We start from the raw sequence: 20,104 nt of genomic DNA on the forward strand, positions 1-20,104 counted from the left end.
AAACCAGAAATGGAAACCAAGACATAGGAAGGTAAGTAACTTGTCCAAGATCATATAGCTAAGAAGTAGGAGGGCCATGATTTGAACCCTAGCAGTTGGTTCTATATTCTGTGCTCTTAAACTACATTAAATATCCTCTCCAGTCATAATGAGTGTATTCTATATGATATTGCTTATGCACAATTAGGGCCTCAAATCTTTAAAGCATTATAATTAAGAAGAGTTCATCTCTCCTAATAAGACAACAAAACCTCATCATATTTACCATAAGAAAGATATTTTCAAGATACAAACTGGGTCCATGCATTTCATATTAATCCCACACTGAATTTAGAAAGAATCTATCAAATCAATTTAGCCAAACTTCTACATAAGTAAGGCATGATTTAAGTAATGTTTGTATGTAAGTCTGTAATTTTGGAAAAAATAACTGACATCCAGAAGTTTTCAAATGGGCATCCTTTCTATATTTTTAATGAATTTCAATAAAATTTAACACCAGCATTATGAAGATAAATAAGTGTTTGGAATGACCTCAGTTTGCAGAATCATGAGTAATAGCTGAGAACAAGTAATACATATAGTCAATATTTTTTCTTCAGAGTCCTTGTAATAATCACTCTACTGGGATAAATTATTTAGTACCTCATTGGGTATGGTCACTGGAATACCTCTTCTCAATTATTTGCAAGTTGATCCTTATTTGCTAAGCAAAGATTGAAAGGGAGAAAAAGGAATCTTTGCTTCCTTGAGATAACTAAGCAATAATTACTTTGTTATTCTTTCCATTTCTTCCTTAAAATTTCCAACCATTCTCGAAAGAAGGTAATAACCTAAATGTTTATGTGATATGCATATATACCCCCGTCCCATATAAATACACACACACCTGAGAGCAGGAAGAAAGAAATACAATCAGAAGTATGGATGTATATGTCACAGTGAGAATGAATAAGCAAACATCTCCAAAACTGCTTTTACAGACCTTAGGAAGACCCCTCTGTTCAAAAGACTACTGGAGTTACCCTTTGGCCCACATTAGAAATCCTTCAATATCTTGTGTTGGAAGAAAAATATCGTTTTGTTGTGTCATTAATACTTTAGGGTGAATACATTTTTCCAAATCTTTTCCCAAGAGCAAACTATTTTTTAATGTTACTATAAAGGTAATACAGGTTTAGTGCAAAAAAATCAGATAATATAAAACATGTAAAATCAGTAAAAGCCCTCCCAGGAAATATCCTTTCCTTGACTCACTCTTTAAAGATAATAATAACAGCAATTTTAATTTATCTATGCACGAGGTAGGCATGATACTAATCATTTTATATACCTTATCCTATTTAATTATAATGCAGACCTCAACTTATATACATATATATCATACTTAATATCATTTCTCTATATAAATGTATTATACATCTTTAAATACACACATATGGGATTACATTATACTGTTTGCCACCTAGTTTTTTGCCACTTAATAACATATCTTAGAAATTTTTCTCTTTCAGTAAATGTGAAGCTTTCTCATTTTCCTCTCACTGGCTACACATCATTTCATTGTACTGATAGAATATAACCAATAACCTATACTGATAAAATTTATGTTTCCAAGTATTTTTTAAGGATTAACAACAAACTTTCTTATAAGTATATCTTTGGCCACTCCTTAAATACATATGTCAGGTTTACTAGTAGAGATGGAAGTGCTGAGTCAAAGGGAAAACTTATTGAAAGTAGACAGAAATGGAAACATGGGGAATTCCTTGTACTCCAGCCACACACAATGAGCAGAGTAAACTGTGCCATTTTAAGTGTGGATAAAGGGAATGATTCTCAAGGGTTGTTCCATAGCTCTCACCATGCTTGGACATGTATGGATAGTTGAAATTCCATTTTGTGAAGAGAAAGTTTAGTGATTTCTTCAGTATCTTGACTTGGCCACGGTTTTATATTGGTGCTATTCTTGCCTTTTAATGATGTAATACTGTAGTTCAATTTTATCATTATCAATTTTGTTAGCTATAGGTTGTCTAACCCTACATTTACATTTAGAGTATTTGGGGCTTAAAAAGTACCCTACAGAATTAGTCTTCAAGACATATATGTATTTTGGTTCCAATATTTGCTTGCATGCTTCATAGTTTTCACTAAGTTTCTTCTAAGCTGAGCTGCACTAGGTTCTTTTTACCCAGAGGTCCTTCACCCTGTTTTTTTCTGCCTGGGTCAGCTGTAGCCCAAAGTACTCTTCAAGAATACCTGTCACTTTCTAGGACTCTGGCCTCCAGTATGAGCTGCCATTGTGGTATGGAAGATTTTAAGTCAAATACCCCAAACCACAAAGATTGCATATATTTTATAGTTATCTTGGGAATTTTCCCAAATCATGTTTTGAATATGCGGCAAAAAACCCACCACATTTTATTGGTCAAGATGGAAAAAAGACCAGTAACTATTTTCCAAGTCTTCTTACTTTCTTCTGCTTCACAGTTACTTAGCTGAGAGAAAAAGCAGTGAAAATTGCTTATATTGACTAGTGTAACTTAGAAGAAAGTCAAGCTTCTGTTTCTTGATCTACTCTTTTGTGGCTCTACAGAGCTAATTTAAAAAATAGAGCCCCAGCACAAAAAGCATAAATAATAATACAGTCCCTGATAAATTCTAGTAGCCAGTGAAAATGTCCATTATCTTAACTGTCTGCTCATTTATCTCCATGCCTCTATATTTTTAAACCTTTGGCTAAAAAAAATATAATGAAATTTAGTTTACCTAAAGAGAGATGCATTCTTAACAAACAGGTGATTATCACCTCTTGTTTCTGAGTTTTGATTAAAATAAAGAATTTCAAGAGAACAAAGATAAAGGAAAATAGAAAAGGTAAAGTTTTTAAAATCTTTAAATATAATTTACAATACACAATATGAATTGAAATTTCTATAGAGAAATGGTAACATTTCAATGCATCTGTTGTCACTAGAATGTGGTTAAGGACACAGTGACTTATTGGTGGTAGTTCTTGTTGGTATTACTTGCTAACATATAATATCAGATATAACAGTATCCACTGATAAGGTGGTTGTGAGGATCTAATGGTTTAAAAATGTATTGTGCTTAGATCAGTGTGTGGCACACAGTAAAGATCATAGAAGTGTCTGCCATTATTTTTATTTTTTATTTTTTAAAGATTTTATTTATTTATTTGAGAGAGAGAGAGAATGAGAGACAGAGAGCACGAGAGGGAAGAGGGCAAAGGGAGAAGCAGACCCCCTGCTGAGCAGGGAGCCCGATGTGGGACTCGATCCTGGGACTCCAGGATCATGACCTGAGCTGAAGGCAGTCGCTTAACCAACTGAGCCACCCAGGCGCCCGAAGTGTCTGCCATTATTATTATTATTTTATCATCACCATCATCATCCCACTGAATATTTACAACAATTCCTAAGAGGCAGGTATTGTTATATCTCCCTTTTATATACCAAAAAATAACCCCTCCCCCAAAACTGAAACACAACAAAACAAAACTAGAGTAGCTGAGTAACCTGTTTGAGATTATTTAGCTACTAAGTTATGGAGCTGGACTCAAATCCTTACATGCCTGATCCCACAGCTCATACACTTTAACTACTTATATATAAAGTCTACTGATTGAAAATTGTTACATTAATGATAAATATTCTTAAACTTGTATTTTTGTGTTTAGCCTATTCTGGGGCTCTGGAATTCCATATTTAACAATATGCTACTAAAACATTTTCAAATGACTAAAAAATTTTAACCATCAGAATCTCATTATAATATAACTGACAGTACACCATAGGGTAATATCATCATTGCAGTCAATAACCTTTGAAAGACTTTCACATAACATGCTATTTTTAGCACTTGATTGCATGTAGTACGGTATCAACTGCACTAATTAAACTCCCATGTAAACATCTGTTTCTTAAGTAATGTACAATTATAATAAAGAATTAAATAAATTAGATGAATTTAGTTAAAAAAAGGAGCAACACAATCTCAACTTCAGTCATTAAGATAAGAGCAAGATCATCTAAATGCTTTAGAAATAAGAACCCTGCCAAGCACTGTTTATTATAGCTCTGAATAGCAGGTTAGGCTTCACAGGGGAAGAGAAGGGGGGAAGGGGACATATTTAACCCGCAGGTCTTTGATTCTTATCAGGTGATAACCATGGCATGTGTTGATGAAAGCCACAGGCTAAGGCCACATGTCAACATATTTTCAGGCATAAAAAGGCTTTTTTTTTTTTTCCTAGAGGGAGAAGTTCTGCTTATATCATGCCATTAATACATGCTTAGCTATGTCTCACTCATTCCTATCAAACACACACACTCATCTGCATGGTAGAAAAGAAAGATAAAATTTTTCTTAGAAAAAGATGTAAGACTGATCCTTACAAAATAACAGACTACTGTACTTCTAACAAATTGCTCCATATCCATCAGATTAACCCAGTGTCATAATTTAAGAAACACCCAGAAAAACATACATTTTGAGTCGTGTTCTCAAGAGCAATGGATTATAGCTTGATTAAGTAATAACGTTAGCACTATGCTGAGAACAACACAATTTAGGTATGAATGTTATGAAATATGAAGATAATATTTGGAGAAACTGAACAAGTATTTCCATTATTCTTTAACATCAGTTGGGACAAAACCATAACAACACCACTTAACATGTTTTTCTTATCCTGAAAAGAGTCCCTGGCACACTGCCTTCCATATAGTAGGTATAGAATTACTTGTTGAATTGGAAGTGGGGTCACACTTCTTTTTTTCTGAGTGAAGAGATGAGTCAATATACTTAAGTTTACTGATGATTCAGGAAAATGACAAAACTGTAGTGATAACCAAAGAACAGGTAAATTAGTACACAAAATGAAAAAGAGGTCATCTGACAATCCTAAGGGGAGAAAACTTCTGTAAATGATGTTACTCCGGGAAAGAGGAGCTTATGTGTCCAGGAATACTATACCCAGGCATACTGTAAGTATTTGTTAATCTGGCCTTTGACTTAACTTATAGATAATATTAATATATATGTATTTTACGGTATAATAAATGTTATGACATAACATTCATATCTAATGTAACATGTAAGTAATATAATATGCAATATGTATATTATGTAGTTATGTCTTTTAAAAATAGGCATCATAATGATTTTAGAGTGCTCCAAGCACAATGAATATGTTAGGTTTATTTATTTATTTGAGAGAGAGAGAGAGAGAGAGCACGCATGCATGCATGTGAACATGGTGGGGGTGGGGAAGAGCAGAGGGAGCAGACTCCCTGCTGAGCATGAGGGTGAGCACCAGAACCTGACACGGAGCTGGATCTCACAACCCACGAGATAATGACCTAAGCCAAAATCACCAGTTGGTCGCTTACCATCCAGGCACCTCTGAACATGTTAGGTTTAAATAAATACTAATAGTTCAGAAAATCTGGGGGAAAGTTTTTTTAATCTCTCTCTCTAGGTAAAATCTTTTTAAATCTAGGGTGCCTATTAAATTGAATAATCACAGACTGTTTTTTTTTTTAAGATTTTATTTATTTGACAGAGAGAGAGGGAGAGAGAGAGAGAGAGAGCATATAAGCAGGGGGAGTGGCAGGCAGAGGGAGAGGGAGAAGCAGGCTCCCCACTGAGCAAGGAGCCTGAGGCGGGGCTGGATCCCAGGACCCCAGGATCATCACCTGAGGCAAAGGCAGACACTTAACCGACTGAGCTACCCAGGCGCCCCAGAAGTCAGTGATTCTGACATTTATTTACCCCTGCAAAGGGTTGGTGGTTTTCAATGCCTTCATATACAAGCTAGTCATAGAATGATAACTGATAGGTGAAGGCAGGGGAGAGGGTTGTCATCATGTACAGAATTCTAGTTCTTATTTTCTCCCCTCTCTCATTATATAATCATTACTAAGTATTCTTGGGATTTGTCTCTGGTTGTTCTCTCAGTTCTTATTCTGTCCTCTTTCCCATTCTCCACAGGTCTTCTGTCTATATACCCCAACAAGAGTCACCCCAAATTACCTCTCCTTTCCCTGACTTATCAAAGTTCCCACTCATTCCGAGAGCTAATTTCAGCCAGTATAAGTACAAGTCACAAAGAGACAGATGAAACAGTTAAACAGCAAAGTTCTTTAGCAGATAAACTAAAATCAGTCCCAGGGACAGGTGGTTCCCTTGTGTGTGTCAGGAAAGTATCTAAAGACTAAAATAATTCACATGAAATTATCAGTAAGTAATACTTCCTTCATAGGAAAATATACATTTATAAAAAGGATGCTTTTTCGTCTGCCTTCGGCTCAGGTCATGATCCCAGGGTCCTGGGATGGAGTCCCACATCGGGCTCCCTGCTCTGCAGGAAGCCTGCTTCTCCCTCTCCCACTCCCCCTGCTTGTGTTCCTGCTCTTGCTATGTCTCTCTCTGTCAAAAATAAATAAATAAATAAAATCTAAAAAAAAAGGATGCTTTTTAATTTATAGGACTGTTACTTGTAGAATACAGGCAGGATAACAAAATCCAAGTGAAGTGTGAAGGCTGAATTAAAAATACAAATGCAGAAATTATTGAGTCAAAAAACAGAGAAGCCATATAATTTTAAATCAATCCAAAAGCCAGATCTTTGAAGAATCAATAAAATAGATAAATCACTAGCCCACTTAATCCTAGAAACAACTGAAAGGTACAAGGATTCAATATTAATGCAAACAGAGAAGTAATTATAGCTATAAAGGAATTTAAGAGATTTACTTTAGAAATATTTTCTACAAATCTAAGCAAATAAATTTAAAAATTTGGATGAAATACACTGGGTGGTATACACAAACAATGAATCATGGAACACTACATCAAAAACTAATGATGTAATGTATGGTGATTAACATAACATACTAAAAAAATTTGGACGAAATAACTTTCTAGGAAAATATTAATGATTATAACTACATTTATTATTTTATAGAATTTATAAAATTATACAAGAGATGGCAAATGTAGACAGACGATAGAATAAATTTAGGAAGACATCAAAGAGCTAACCACCCAAAAATTGCCAGGTGTTTTCCCAGGTGAATTTCTTCACATCTTCAAAGGACTGATAATTCTGTTGCTTTTTCAAGAGAGGAAAATGTAAAGAGCTTAAATTCTTCCTATGAAGCCAGCTTCCTAACAGTCAACTAAATCTAAGAGCATACTTGTATGCATGTGCACGCACATGCACACACACCCTTATAAACTCAGTCTCACTGATGTAAAAATGTTAAATAAAATATTAAATCCAGTGGTACATTAGAAGTTAAGTAAAGCAAGCATTATTCAACATTAGGAAATATATAAGTCCACCATCTTAACATAGTAAAGGATAAACAATATGACTTCTACAGACCATGAAAGGCATTTGATAAAATTCTCTATTCCTTGCTGATACTTTTTCATAAAAATAAAACAAGTCAGTATTATGATAAATGATTATGTATCAGAGGCATTTCTAAGATAAAGATGTTTACTGTCATCATTACATTAAGCTAATTTTTAAAAAATGACAAAAGGAAAAAGCACAAATAGTGGAAAAGAGAAAGCAAAATTATTATTTGCAAAGGATATGTTGATGTTTTTGGAAAAATCAAGAAAAATTACTGCAAAAAACTACTAGCAATTAGAAACTTGGTAAATGACTAATTACAAATTTAATAGAAAAAATCAGTAGCTTTCCAATAAACAATAACATGCTAAAAACATAACAGAAGAAAAACTCAATCTCTATCAACTCTATCAAAAGATAACCCATGAAGGCCAAAAAAAAAAACCCCCAAACCAAAAACAAAACAAAAAACAAGGACCTATATAAAGAAGATTTTAGCATTCTCTTGAGGGTTATAAAAATTCAAAGGGATACATGCACCCTGCTGTTTATAGCAGCATTATCTACAATAGCCAAATTATAGAAATAGTCCAAGTGTCCATCGACTGATGAATGGATAAAGAAGATGTGTGTGTGTATACACACACACACACACACACACACAAACAAACAATGGAGTATTACTTGGCCATAAAAAAGGATGAAATCTTGTCATTGGCAATGATGTGGATGGAGCTAGAGAGTATTATGCTAAGTGACATAAGTCAGTCAGAGAAAGACAAATACCGTATGATTTCACTCATATGTGGGATTTAAGAAACAAAACAAACAAGCAAAGGGGAAAAAAAGAGGCAAACCAAGAAACAGACTCTTAATTATAGAGAACAATGTGATGGTTACCAGAGGGGCGGGGGTAGGGGGATGGGTGAAATAGGTGATGGCGATCCAGGACTGCACTTGCTGTGATGAGCAGCAGGTGTTATATGGAAGTGTTGAATCACTATATTGTACACCTGAAACTAATATTACACTGTATGTTAACTAACTGGAATTGAAATAAAAACAAAAAAGAAGATTTGAATAAATGAAAAGACATACCTTGTATTTGGATAGAATGGTTTCATATTATAAAGATGTCAATTCTACCTAAAATTATCTATAAATTCAATACAATTCTGATCCAAATGTTAGCATGATATTTTAGATTCTAAATCTAAGTGATTTAGGCCAAATGATTCTAACATTTACAAGGAGAGGGAGGAACACAATCTCTGGAGTGAACCTGTCTGACTCAAACCACAGCTTCACCACTGACTATCCATGTCACCTTGGGCATGTTTCTTAATCTTCTCATGCCTCAGTTTCTTCATTTCTAAGGTGGGGATAACGTCCCTAATAGGACTGTCACAGTGATAAAAATAATTATATATGCAAAAAACTTAATATAGTACTGCACGTAAGTGCTCAATACACATTGTTAGTATTATTACTTTCTAGAAAAAGAAACACAAAAATATTCAAGAAAATTCAGAGAAAGATAGTAATTGTGGTGGTAGGAGAACAAGGACTAGCCATACCAGACAAAAAATGTATCTTGAAGCTATAGAAATGGAAACAGACTTGTACTAGTACAGGGATAGGCAGAAAATTAATGGACTTAAATAGAATCCAGAAATAGATCCCTCAGACTTATGGTAGTCTTGCTAATCAGATTCCACCTCACAATTTTAACCAAAATGAAATTTACATGAATTGGAGATTTTAATTACAGAAAAAGGAATCATAAAAGTAATAGAAGAAAATACAGGCAAATCCTTTTACAGTCTTGGAATAAGAAGGGCTATTATAAGCATAATACAAAACCCATGACTGTACATAGAAAAAATTTCAAGTCAAAAGGCAAACGACAAACTGTAAAAAATATCTGCAATACACGTTACCAAAGACTGACTTTTTTTATGATACAGAGAATTCTTAAATATTCATGGGGAAAAAAAAGGAACCAACCAGTAAGAATATGCAAAGAAAATTCACACACACAAATATGAATGGACAATAAACATGTAATAAAATGTTCAACCTCACTAATTAAAGAAATACCTACTTTAATCCAATATCATTACAGTCACGCTTTGCATACACTCTTAACTCTCCTGCCTTTCTCTCATTTAAAAACCCTATTCTGGCTCAACTCCTATTTTGATTAAGTCTACAGAATTCCAAATTCTATACCTCAGGCCCTTTTACTGCAAAGCTTCTTGAGAAAGTTACCTACACTTGTGTCCAATTTGTTTTTTCCTATTCTCTCTTAAACCCACTCTGGTCACAAAACTGTTCTTGTCATGATTATGAAGGACCTTTACATTGTTAAAGGCAATGACAATGATCAATCCTCATTTTATCTGACCTACTAGCAGCATTTGACAGAAAATCTCTCCTTTTCAAACTAATCTCTTCTCTCTTTTTTTTCTAGTATCTTTTTAAAAAAATATTATTGTTATGTTAATCACCATACATCATTAGTTTTTGATGTAGTGTTCCATGATTCATTGTTTGCGTATAACACCCATTGCTCCATTCAGTACATGCTCTCTTTAATACCCATTGCCAGGCTAACCCATCCCCCAACCCCCTCCCCTCTAGAACCCTCAGTTTGTTTCTCAGAGTCCATAGTCTCTTATGGTTCGTCTCCCTCTCCGATTTCCCCCCCTTACTTTTATCCTTCCTACTATCTTCTTCTTCTTTTTTTAACATATAATGTATTATTTGTTTCAGAGGTACAGGTCTGTGATTCAACAGTCTTAGACAATTCACAGCGCTCACCATAGCACATACACTCCCCAATGTCTATCACCCAGCCACCCCATCCCTCCCACCCCCACCACTCTAGCAACCCTCAGTTTGTTTCCTGAGATTAAGAATTCCTCATATCAGTGAGATCATTTGATACATGTCTTTCTCTGACTAATCTCTTCTCTTGACTTCCTTGATTTCCCTAACTCACTGCTGCCTTTCCATTTCTTTCCTCCACCTCCTGGACTTCAATCTGTCTCATGGCTCTAAATACCATTTGAGGATTCCCTGCTTTATATCCCAGTCCAAACTCCTGCACTCCAAACCCAATTGCCTACTTGACATCTCCACTTGGAGGTCTAAGCAAACATGCCACATCCAAAACCCAAGTCTTGATCCTCTCAGTATTTTCCATTTCAGTCAATGGCATTTCTACTCTTCCATTTGCTCAGGATAAAACTCTCTTGGTGTCAGTTTTGACTCCTTTCCCCACCCTCACCTCCCTCCCCTCATAACCCACATCTAATCTAGAGAGAAGTATCTTAATATTTGGCAACTGACCCCCTTACCACTAACTCCCCCCCCCTCCACCTCCCTGTTATAAGCCACCATCTCTCAGCTAGAGTGTTGCTACTGGCTCCCATCAGGTCTCCCTGCCTCCACTTTTGCCTTCTTATACAGCGCTATCAACACAGCAGCCAACACAATCCTTCTAGAGCATTAAAAAAACTCTGTTATTCCTCTACTCAAACCATCTAATCGCATCCCACCTCACTGTGATCCTAACGCCCTTCATGAGCTGGCTCCCATTCATCCATTATCTCTCATCTTCTACTTTATACTTGCACACTTCATTCCACATACACTGGCCTCTTGCCTCAAAGCTTATGTACTTCTTGCTGCTCCACTTGGAATGTTCTTGGAGCATGCTCAATTTTACCTGCTTAGTGAGGTCTTCTATGAGCACTCCATTTAAATTTATAGACCTCCTTCAACCAAGAGCATACTCCACTCTCTCCTGTAATTTATTTCTTCTTAAAATACGTATCACCAACTGCCATAATATTCTATTATTTTTTATTGTCTCCTTTCACTAGAATGTAAGTCCATGCAGCCAGAATTATTTTTGTTTTGTTTTGTTTACTGGCTGTGTCCCCTGCATGTATAACACTGTCCATTAAGTATTAACTGCTCAATAAATGTTTAATAAATTGGCAAAAAAAATTCTCCATAACACAGGGTACATGCAAGAGCTAAGGAAATGAATACACATTTACATGCTGTTGTGTTAATTTGTTGTTTATCAAAACAAATTTTTATTTTTAATTTTTATCAAAATTTAAAATGTTTTACCTGTTCACCCAGAAATTTCTTGGCATTCACCCTACAAATTAACTTACACATGTGTGCAAATATAGATACATAGGTTTATCTGCAAACTTGTTTTTAACCACAAAAAGCCTAAATAGTCACCCAAGATATATCCCTTTGTACTGATATAGAGAGGAGTCCTCCAAAATAGTTTGATTCCATTCTTGCAGAAAATGAAGACATAATAGTATGCATACATATACCTGAATAATGAATGATAAGGTCTAGAAGAACATACAAATGAAGAAATAAGGTAATGAAAGAGTGACTTGTTTTTTCTATTTTGTGCCTTCGATATTCTTTAAATGTATACATTACTTCAAAAAATTTTAAAGATACATTTTGAATGTGCAAGGAAAAAGTCTGAAATAATATTCAGCATACCATTGCCAATGCTGAACTTTAGAAAACTGAACTGGGACTGGGGAAGTATTTTCTTAATGTTTTTGTTATTTGGATTTTGATAACAGTAAATAGGAGGTATAATTAGAAACAGCAATCAACATACTAAAATGAAATTTTCTTTAAAAATAAAGGTTAAAATGACATTTAAGAAGAAAACAAATGCTATGCTGTAAACCTTTATATTGTGGGTTTTGAAATAGAACAATTTAAGTTCTTATTAGGAAACAATCTCTATTTTTTATGTATGAAAGACAGTGGTCTGCTTTAAAGTGTGAATAACGCTCACCTTTTCTATTCATAGCTACATAAAGTGTGAAGTTATGTAAAATGAAAAGGAAGGTAACACTTGCAAAAAAGAGGGAAGTGAAGACCAAGATAAGTGAATTCTGCTCCTTCTCGCTAGTGGTGAGGGCGGCCCATGCACTGCACAGATGTGCCGGAGGATGGCATTGTGGGAAGCATATACTTTCCCTTGTCAAAGGCAACTAATACCCGCCCCCAAATACAGGTTAGAGCAACATACACATCCCCATACACACACATTCATATGTTTAATAGCTTCTGCTATAGGAGTTGGCTTGATTCTAAGTTTTTCTTAATTTACAAGGAAGTTTTAAGAAATATTTTGTCATTTAGTAATCTCGGAAGGCACTTTTTCCCTAACTGATTTTGAGAATCACTGATTCAGAGCTGAACTGGCTATGAAAAATAAGATGAAGGAAGAGGACAAGAATTTTATTTGAATTCTTTTCATTTGGGTTTCTCAGATTCCTTTAAGCTAGTAATATAATTTAGTGTGTATAATTTAAAACTGTTGGTCATGTGCTAGATAGTGGTGTTCACAATGGGAAAGGAAATCATAGGATAAGTGAAAAGAGGTCATGAACCACAAGGATGCAGTCAGTGGACCAATCTTCCCTTGTTTCCATGGGAGTGGCAGTAAACAATAATCCAAGTAAGGCTTAATGGTATCCATCCATCCATCTCCCCTTGGGAAGCCTTCCTTGCGAAGGGCCAAATTTTAATACAGGTGTGCTAATTCCCTGAGTCTAAAGTCTTTCCAGTCCTCTATTGGCTAGACATGGAAGAACAAGGATCATGCTAATAAAAATTGAATTGGAAGTTATTTCTTAACAAAGCATTAAAAACAATCAGATTAGTTTTACTGAGGCCTTCTAAACATCACAACATGTTACAAGCTTGTGAATTATCCCATTAGAATGAATAATTTAGTTCCTCTGACCTAAGTGCTCCAGAAGGCAGAATGAAGACATAGAGTACTTACAGTCTCTGCTTCTGAGAAACGTGCACTATTTATAAAACATGAGTAATGTACATTAAATATTATAGAGAAATGTGACAATAAATAATTCAATGCTAAATTAAGAGTGATGTAGAAAATAAATACCAGAGGATTCTCTACCCCACTGTATCTAATCTCTTTTTTATGCCCTGCTAATGTTCCAAAGAAATAAAATTTTAAATATTTTTTTTAATTTGAAATATGTTGTTGGAAAATTAAATGGATTTGAATTGAGGTACCAAAGAATTCCTGGTGGTTTTGTTTTACCTGGCTTACCTAAAAAACAGTTAAAATGGTAATCATCTGTGAATACAACCTAGTCAGAAAATAAATAATATCCAATAAACTAGGAGACCATGTGAACTCACCCCTACTCACATTTTCATATAAATTTTATCTTAGAGAGTAAATGGACTTAGTGGTGAAAAAAGTGGGCATCTTGGAAAAATACAGATAAATGGAAACTTTAGTCCCATATGTAGAAACACAGAAAAGGGGTATTTTTATTTTTATTTTTTAAAGATTTTTATTTATTTGACAGAGAGAGAAACAGCGAGAGCAGGAACACAAGCAGGGGGAGTGGGAGAGGGAGAAGCAGGCTTCCTGCTGAGCAGGGAGCCCGATGCGGGGCTCGATCCCAGGACCCTGAGATCATGACCTGAGCCGAAGGCAGACGCTTAACGACTGAGCCACCCAGGCGCCCCGAAAGGGTATTTTTAAAGTGTTTTGAAGAAATTATGTTTTATCAAATTTCTACTACTGGCGAAAGAAAAGTTAAATCAATCAATGCTGCTTATGTAGTTTGGCATGCTGCTCCAACCCTGCCCCAGGAAGTACTTAAAGTATTCAGTGCTTTCTATGCATTCAATTGCTTACTCCTTATAAGGGACACATGAAGAATTACTGTCCTTGTTTTAGATACAAAGAAACTGAGACTTAGAGGGTGTATAACTTGCCAAAGGGAGGCCAGTTAGTACTGGAGCTAGAATTCCAACACAGGCCAGGAGGCTCTAAAGACTTTGCTCTGAACCTACTTAACACTGCTTCTCTGACACAAGCAGATTATAGTCAACAAATGAGCAAAATATCCTCAAAATCGAAACAGAAGAGACGTTACAATGAATTATTAAACACTTCATTGACAAGAACTTTATCAAATCTTTCTGAACTCAGAACCTAAGAAAATAAAAATTTAAATATCCTTACTATTTGTCTTTGCATCAGAATGACAATGGAAGATACATAAAACCTCAGTTCAGAGAGGGTTTTATTCCCTTGATTTAAAATTCTGATGGCTCTCCATTGCATATACTATGAATTCCAAATTCCTATGCATAGCAAATAAGGGTCTCTAGGCTGTGAACATTAGGGCCTCAATTATCTGTACCTCCTACCATTCTGCTTAATATATTCTATTCCCTAGACACTGGTAGACTTTCATTCTTTTGCTTTGCCCTTTTTCCGCTACTGCCAAATTGCTACTCACCTTTCAAAATTCATGTCCAACGCATCAAGAAATCCTGTTGGTTGTATCTCTCCATCTCCACTGCCACTACTGTATTTCAAACTGTTATGTCCCCTATCCTGGGTCCCTTTGTCTCCATTTACCACCTAGCAGCCAGAGTGACTTTTTCAAGCCATAAAGCAGAATATGGCACTCTGCTTCTTAAGAACTTTCAATGGTTTTTCAGCGTTCTATCGTGGCCTGCAAGGATTCGCAAACTTGGGCCCTCGCCGCCTTTTCCACTACTCTTCTACATTCTCACTGAATAATCTTTTCATTCTCTGCAGGTGACAAGCCCTTGAACTTGCCTTTCCCTCTGCCTAGAATGCTGTTCCCAGTTCTTTGCAGGGCTGGCTCTTTCTTTCCCTCATGTCTCCACTTCAATGTCCTAGCTTCAAAGAACCCTTCCATGACCACCTGATCAAACATGCTCCATCCTTTATTCCTCACATCATCCTGTTTATTTCCTGCAAAGCATCCAATCTGTAATTATCTTGTCTAGTTACTCATTTTCTCTCTAGATTACTTTTTGTTGCTGCTGTAACAACTTAACACAAACTTAAGAGGCTTAAAATAACATGCACTCGTGATTTTACAGTTCTTAAGGTCAGAAGCCCAAGACAGGTCTCACTGGGCTAAAATCAAGGTGTTGGTAGAGCAGTGTTCTTTCTGGCAACCCTAGGGGAGCCTGTTTTCTTGCCTCTTCCAGCTTCTAGAGGCTGAATACATTCCTTGGCATGCGGCCCCCTTCTATCTTCAAAGCCAGCAGTGGCCAGTTGAGACTCTTCTCACATCACATTAGGCTGACATTGACTCTTCTTCTGTCTCCTGCTTGTACTTTTAAGGACTCTTATATTGGACCTAACCAGATAACACAAAATAATCTCCCCATTTTAAGGTTAGCTGATTAGCAACCTTAATTTCTTCTGCTACTTTAATTCTCCTTTGCCAGGTAATATAACGTATTCACAGGTTGTGGGGATTAGGACATGGGACATCTTTGGGAGGCCATTATTCTACCTACCATACTTCCCCAATAAAATGTAAGTTCCATGAGGGCAAGGACACTGTCTTGTTCACTCCAGTAGTCTAAGTTCCAAACATCAAAAGGCACTTAAGATATTTGTTGAGTTACAGAACAAATTAAGACACTACTGCTTTGGTGATGCTCCTCTTGACTTTTTCTGACTCTTGTCCTAAACTTCGTGCTCCTGTATAATTTTTTACATCTCCCAGCAATAGAGCACACGTGCCATCATGTTCTCATTATGTTCACATGCTTATCATTAAGTCCTTGGTCAAATGTGAAGTGTTATGATAATATGTCAATAAAGGATTAAGGGCTGTGAAAGATGTGTTTAATCAATACATTTTTTTTTAAAGCGGTTCTTTTTTTTTTTTTATAAAGATTTTATTTATTTGACAGAGAGAGACACAGCGAGAGAGGGAACACAAGCAGGAGGAGTGGGAGAGGGAGAAGCAGGCTTCCCGCTGAGCAGGGAGCCCGACGCGGGGCTTGATCCCAGGACCCTGGGATTATGACCTGAGCCGAAGGCAGACACAACGACTGAGCCACCCAGGCGCCCCTAATCAATACATTTTAAAGTGAAAGGGACAGTAAAAGGCTCCAAAAGGTTTATGTTAATGATTTTGTAATTGTTTTTATGATTCCTAATAAAGTGTGTGGAATATTCTCATAATGTATTGGTAAAGGATTACCTTGCTGTAAAATGTATATTAATTTAATGAATTTTAAACCTGTTAAGGATCTGAAGATAAATCTCAGTTCCATATTTTACACTTGAGAAAACTGGAACCCAATGAAGCTAACTAATTTGTCTAGTTACACAAAAAATTGTGAGCCTGGCGCAAAACCCAGTGGACCTTCTATAAAAAACTACCTCCTGGAGTTGCCACGAAGATTAATTTAATGCATTAAAAGCACACACATAAAAATAGGGCCTAGCACAGTGCTCTATAAATAAGGGGCACAGTAGATGCTTTTACTGGTTTGACCAGTTATCGTAAACACTATGTATTTCCCATTTCTCAACAATATAAATAACTTCTACAAAGTAGGTACTCAATGAAATACTTGAATCAACAAATGATTAAAAAGTAAAATACAAATATAATTAAACAATTGTAAATAATTAAATAAATTAAACAATTTTTATAGGACAAAGCAGGTAAAAGAGAAGAAAAAAAGTAGAGCATGCACACCACATTGATCTTTATCATGAAGCCTTCCCCAACTTATTCTAGCTAACAGCAATTTCTCTCCTCCCTTCATGTTTATACCAGCAAGGTCGAAATTGTTTTTATATTAATACTAAGGCATTACTTTATTTGCCTTTTTCACTCTTGGCATTTACACTGATGCAAAGGCAATGGTGGGTAGAACTGTTGGTTCTTTAGCATGATTGAAGGCCACTGCAACAAGCCATATATATCTTGCATCCTTCACTGATGCTCATTCCCAGTAAAAAATAAAAATAAATAAATTGCCAACTTCATTTAAGAATGTCCCTGGTGAAGTAGTAAAAGTTATTCTATTAAATAATGACCTTTTAGTACAGTAGATGTCTTTACTATTCTCTGTGAGAAAATGGGATGTACGCATAAACTACGTCTGCTGGGTATCAAAGCATGCAGTTGTTTTGAAATGCCAGCTGAACTAGCTGCTTTTCTCAGGGTACACCAATTTTACTTGAAAGAACAACAACTGACTATGGTTTTTCAGACTTGAATATTTGGAAGACATTTTCTAAAAAATAAGCCAAGTAATAAGCCCGTCACTTCAAGGAAAACAAAAGATCAAATGTGTTGCCAATAATAAAATTTGAGCTTTCAGGTATAAATTAGAATTCTGGAAAACATGCAACTGCCACTGTGAGTTTCACAGCTTCTCAATTTTAAAGACCCTTCTGAAGAAACTGATGCTAGTATTGGTGGTTTTTTTAATAGGGTAAAATGCAATGGGTCAACACTTGGAAAGATCTGTACAAGTAAGTGAGCCAATATATTCCAAATGACTAATGCAGGACATACAAATTCATGAGTGGGTAAAAAAGATCCATTTAAAGTTCAAGACAGACTGATGGGTTTCAATGTAACAGACTATGAAATTCAAGATACGGTTTCATATTCTGCATTGCAACTAGACTTTAAGACATGTTACTTGGTAAGTTTTGGTGCAGTCATTAAATAATACCCACAATAATCTGAAAAGGCTAATTCCACGTACATATTTATGTGAGGCCAATTTTTAATATATTTCAACCATAACAAATTACAACAGATTAAAGGCAGAAGCAAATATGAGAACCTAGCTGCCTTTATTATTAAGGATCAATTAATAAATATTTTTAATTTTTTTCACTTTTAATTGTGAATATAGTAAATACTGATAAATATAACCCACATAGTCAAAAGCACTTTGGGGTCTTCAACATTTTTAATTAGCAATAATCGCGCCTTGGATAAACCTCATTGGCTACGATACTGCCACTGCGCAAAGTTTCTTCAACATTTTTAAAGAGTGTAAAGGGATCTTGAGATCAAAAAGTTTTTAGAATCATGCTGTCACATGTCTATTCACATTGAAGTTAATTAAAATTATAAATAAGATATGAAGTTTGGGTCCTCATTTATACTAGACACATTTCATATGCTCAATTACATGTGGCTCATGGCTATGAGATACAATAGATACAGAACATTTCTATTACCACAGAAAGTCCTACTGGACAGTGCTGGAATATATTTGGGGGGCAGTTAATTAGCATCTTACTAAATACCACTGGTTTTATCCTACCTGTTTTAACTCCTTAAAAAGAATATATGTGCCTTTTGAGGGCTGAGACTAGAACACTGATATCTATATCTATATATGATAATGATATTGTTATGTATATATATGATGTTGCAGCCCATAAGATGCTTTATATATATATTACCAGGAATAAATATGCTGAATAAGATACCTGCTAAACTGAGTATTTATTAACTCAATAAATACTTGTTCAGAGTTTTATATAAGACAGGTACCATGCAATTATGATTATTATCTTTCATATTTCACTATATTCCTATCCAAATTTATAAGCTCTGGGTTTCCACTCTTTCTGTTCTCATGTGATTGTAATAAACTATTCTATCAACAATTTAATGTTTACATTGCTTCACTTCACATTTTCATAAATGAGGATTAAAGACAATCTTCTTATTATCTATTGGTTATATTAAATAGGATGTATAGTTCATAATTATGGACTACTAATTATGACTTGCAGGTTTTCTAAAGACCTCCATACATATGGCTGAAAGCAACGTTTTAAAAGTTACATTAAATCTGTAAACAATAACTAAATTTGTTTTGAATGAGTTAGTATCACCTGGAGTTTACAGCTTGATTTTATTTCCTTCATAGCTTTGTAGGATTCTAACTTTGAAATTTTAGCACTTATTATTTTAATTTGACATTCTTTATTCTTACTAAAAACAGTGAATGGAATGTGTAAAAGCTTGTTAAAATTAAAATTAAAATTAAATTTTGTTTAAATACACTTCTGAGATTTTTACATTTCAGAACTGCAAAGGACTTTGGGATACCAAAGAGCTAGGGCTGGCCTGTAGTGTTCTAGTTGCGCTCTATTACTCCTTGTACAGTAGTTAGAGATTTATAGTGTAATGAATGCTGCTTGTTTCCAGTGTAGTTTGAGGCAAGGCTCCTGGCAAGCAAGACCACATTTATAGGAAGGAGAATAACAGGAGAGAGAGATATGTGCGCTTCTGGCCAGGTGCTTTTCTGGTCAACAACCAAGACATGTACCTGGAACTAGGTGAGAGATTAGCTGCTTGTATATAAGCACAAGACCTCTGCTAATTTAGGACTATGCATCACTCTCTCCATATAGCCCTACAGATTCTTTTTGGAAAAAGAATAAAATATTTCTTAAGTCTGTCTTTTGGATGAGAGAAGCAAAAACATGATCTGCAAAACTAATATACTATTTGTGCAACATGGAGTAGGCACTGATAAGCCTTACACAATCAGGCCTACTCCATGCAGAAGAATGTGTACCATTAAGTTGAATCATAGGAATTTATTTCTTCAATAAAAGCAGATAAAATAACTGCTATTTAAATAAAGTAATTTTTGTAAACTGTAAACTTTATATTATGCTAAATTCTAAAGTCTCTGTTTTCAATTTTGTCTTGCTACAGAAGTTCCTTCTAAACAATGTTTCTGTAGCTAGAACGGCTTATGATCTAAATAAGAGCTAACATATTTTCATAAACTGCTTTGCTTTCCATACAGACTGGGTGTGTG

The 20,104-nt window shown here is 35.3% G+C and overlaps 1 protein-coding gene and 1 pseudogene across 5 annotated transcripts in view; both read right to left on the reverse strand.

Moving 5' to 3' along the window:
* The window catches only part of ZEB1 (zinc finger E-box binding homeobox 1), a 194,324-nt gene that overhangs the window by 62,720 nt on the left and 111,500 nt on the right, over positions 1-20,104 (reverse strand). The window lies entirely within an intron of this gene.
* Positions 18,165-18,291, reverse strand: LOC123324903 (annotated as a pseudogene).

This window comes from Neomonachus schauinslandi, chromosome 5 (assembly GCF_002201575.2).
Source record: "Neomonachus schauinslandi chromosome 5, ASM220157v2, whole genome shotgun sequence".
NCBI classification, from domain to species: Eukaryota; Metazoa; Chordata; class Mammalia; order Carnivora; family Phocidae; genus Neomonachus; species Neomonachus schauinslandi.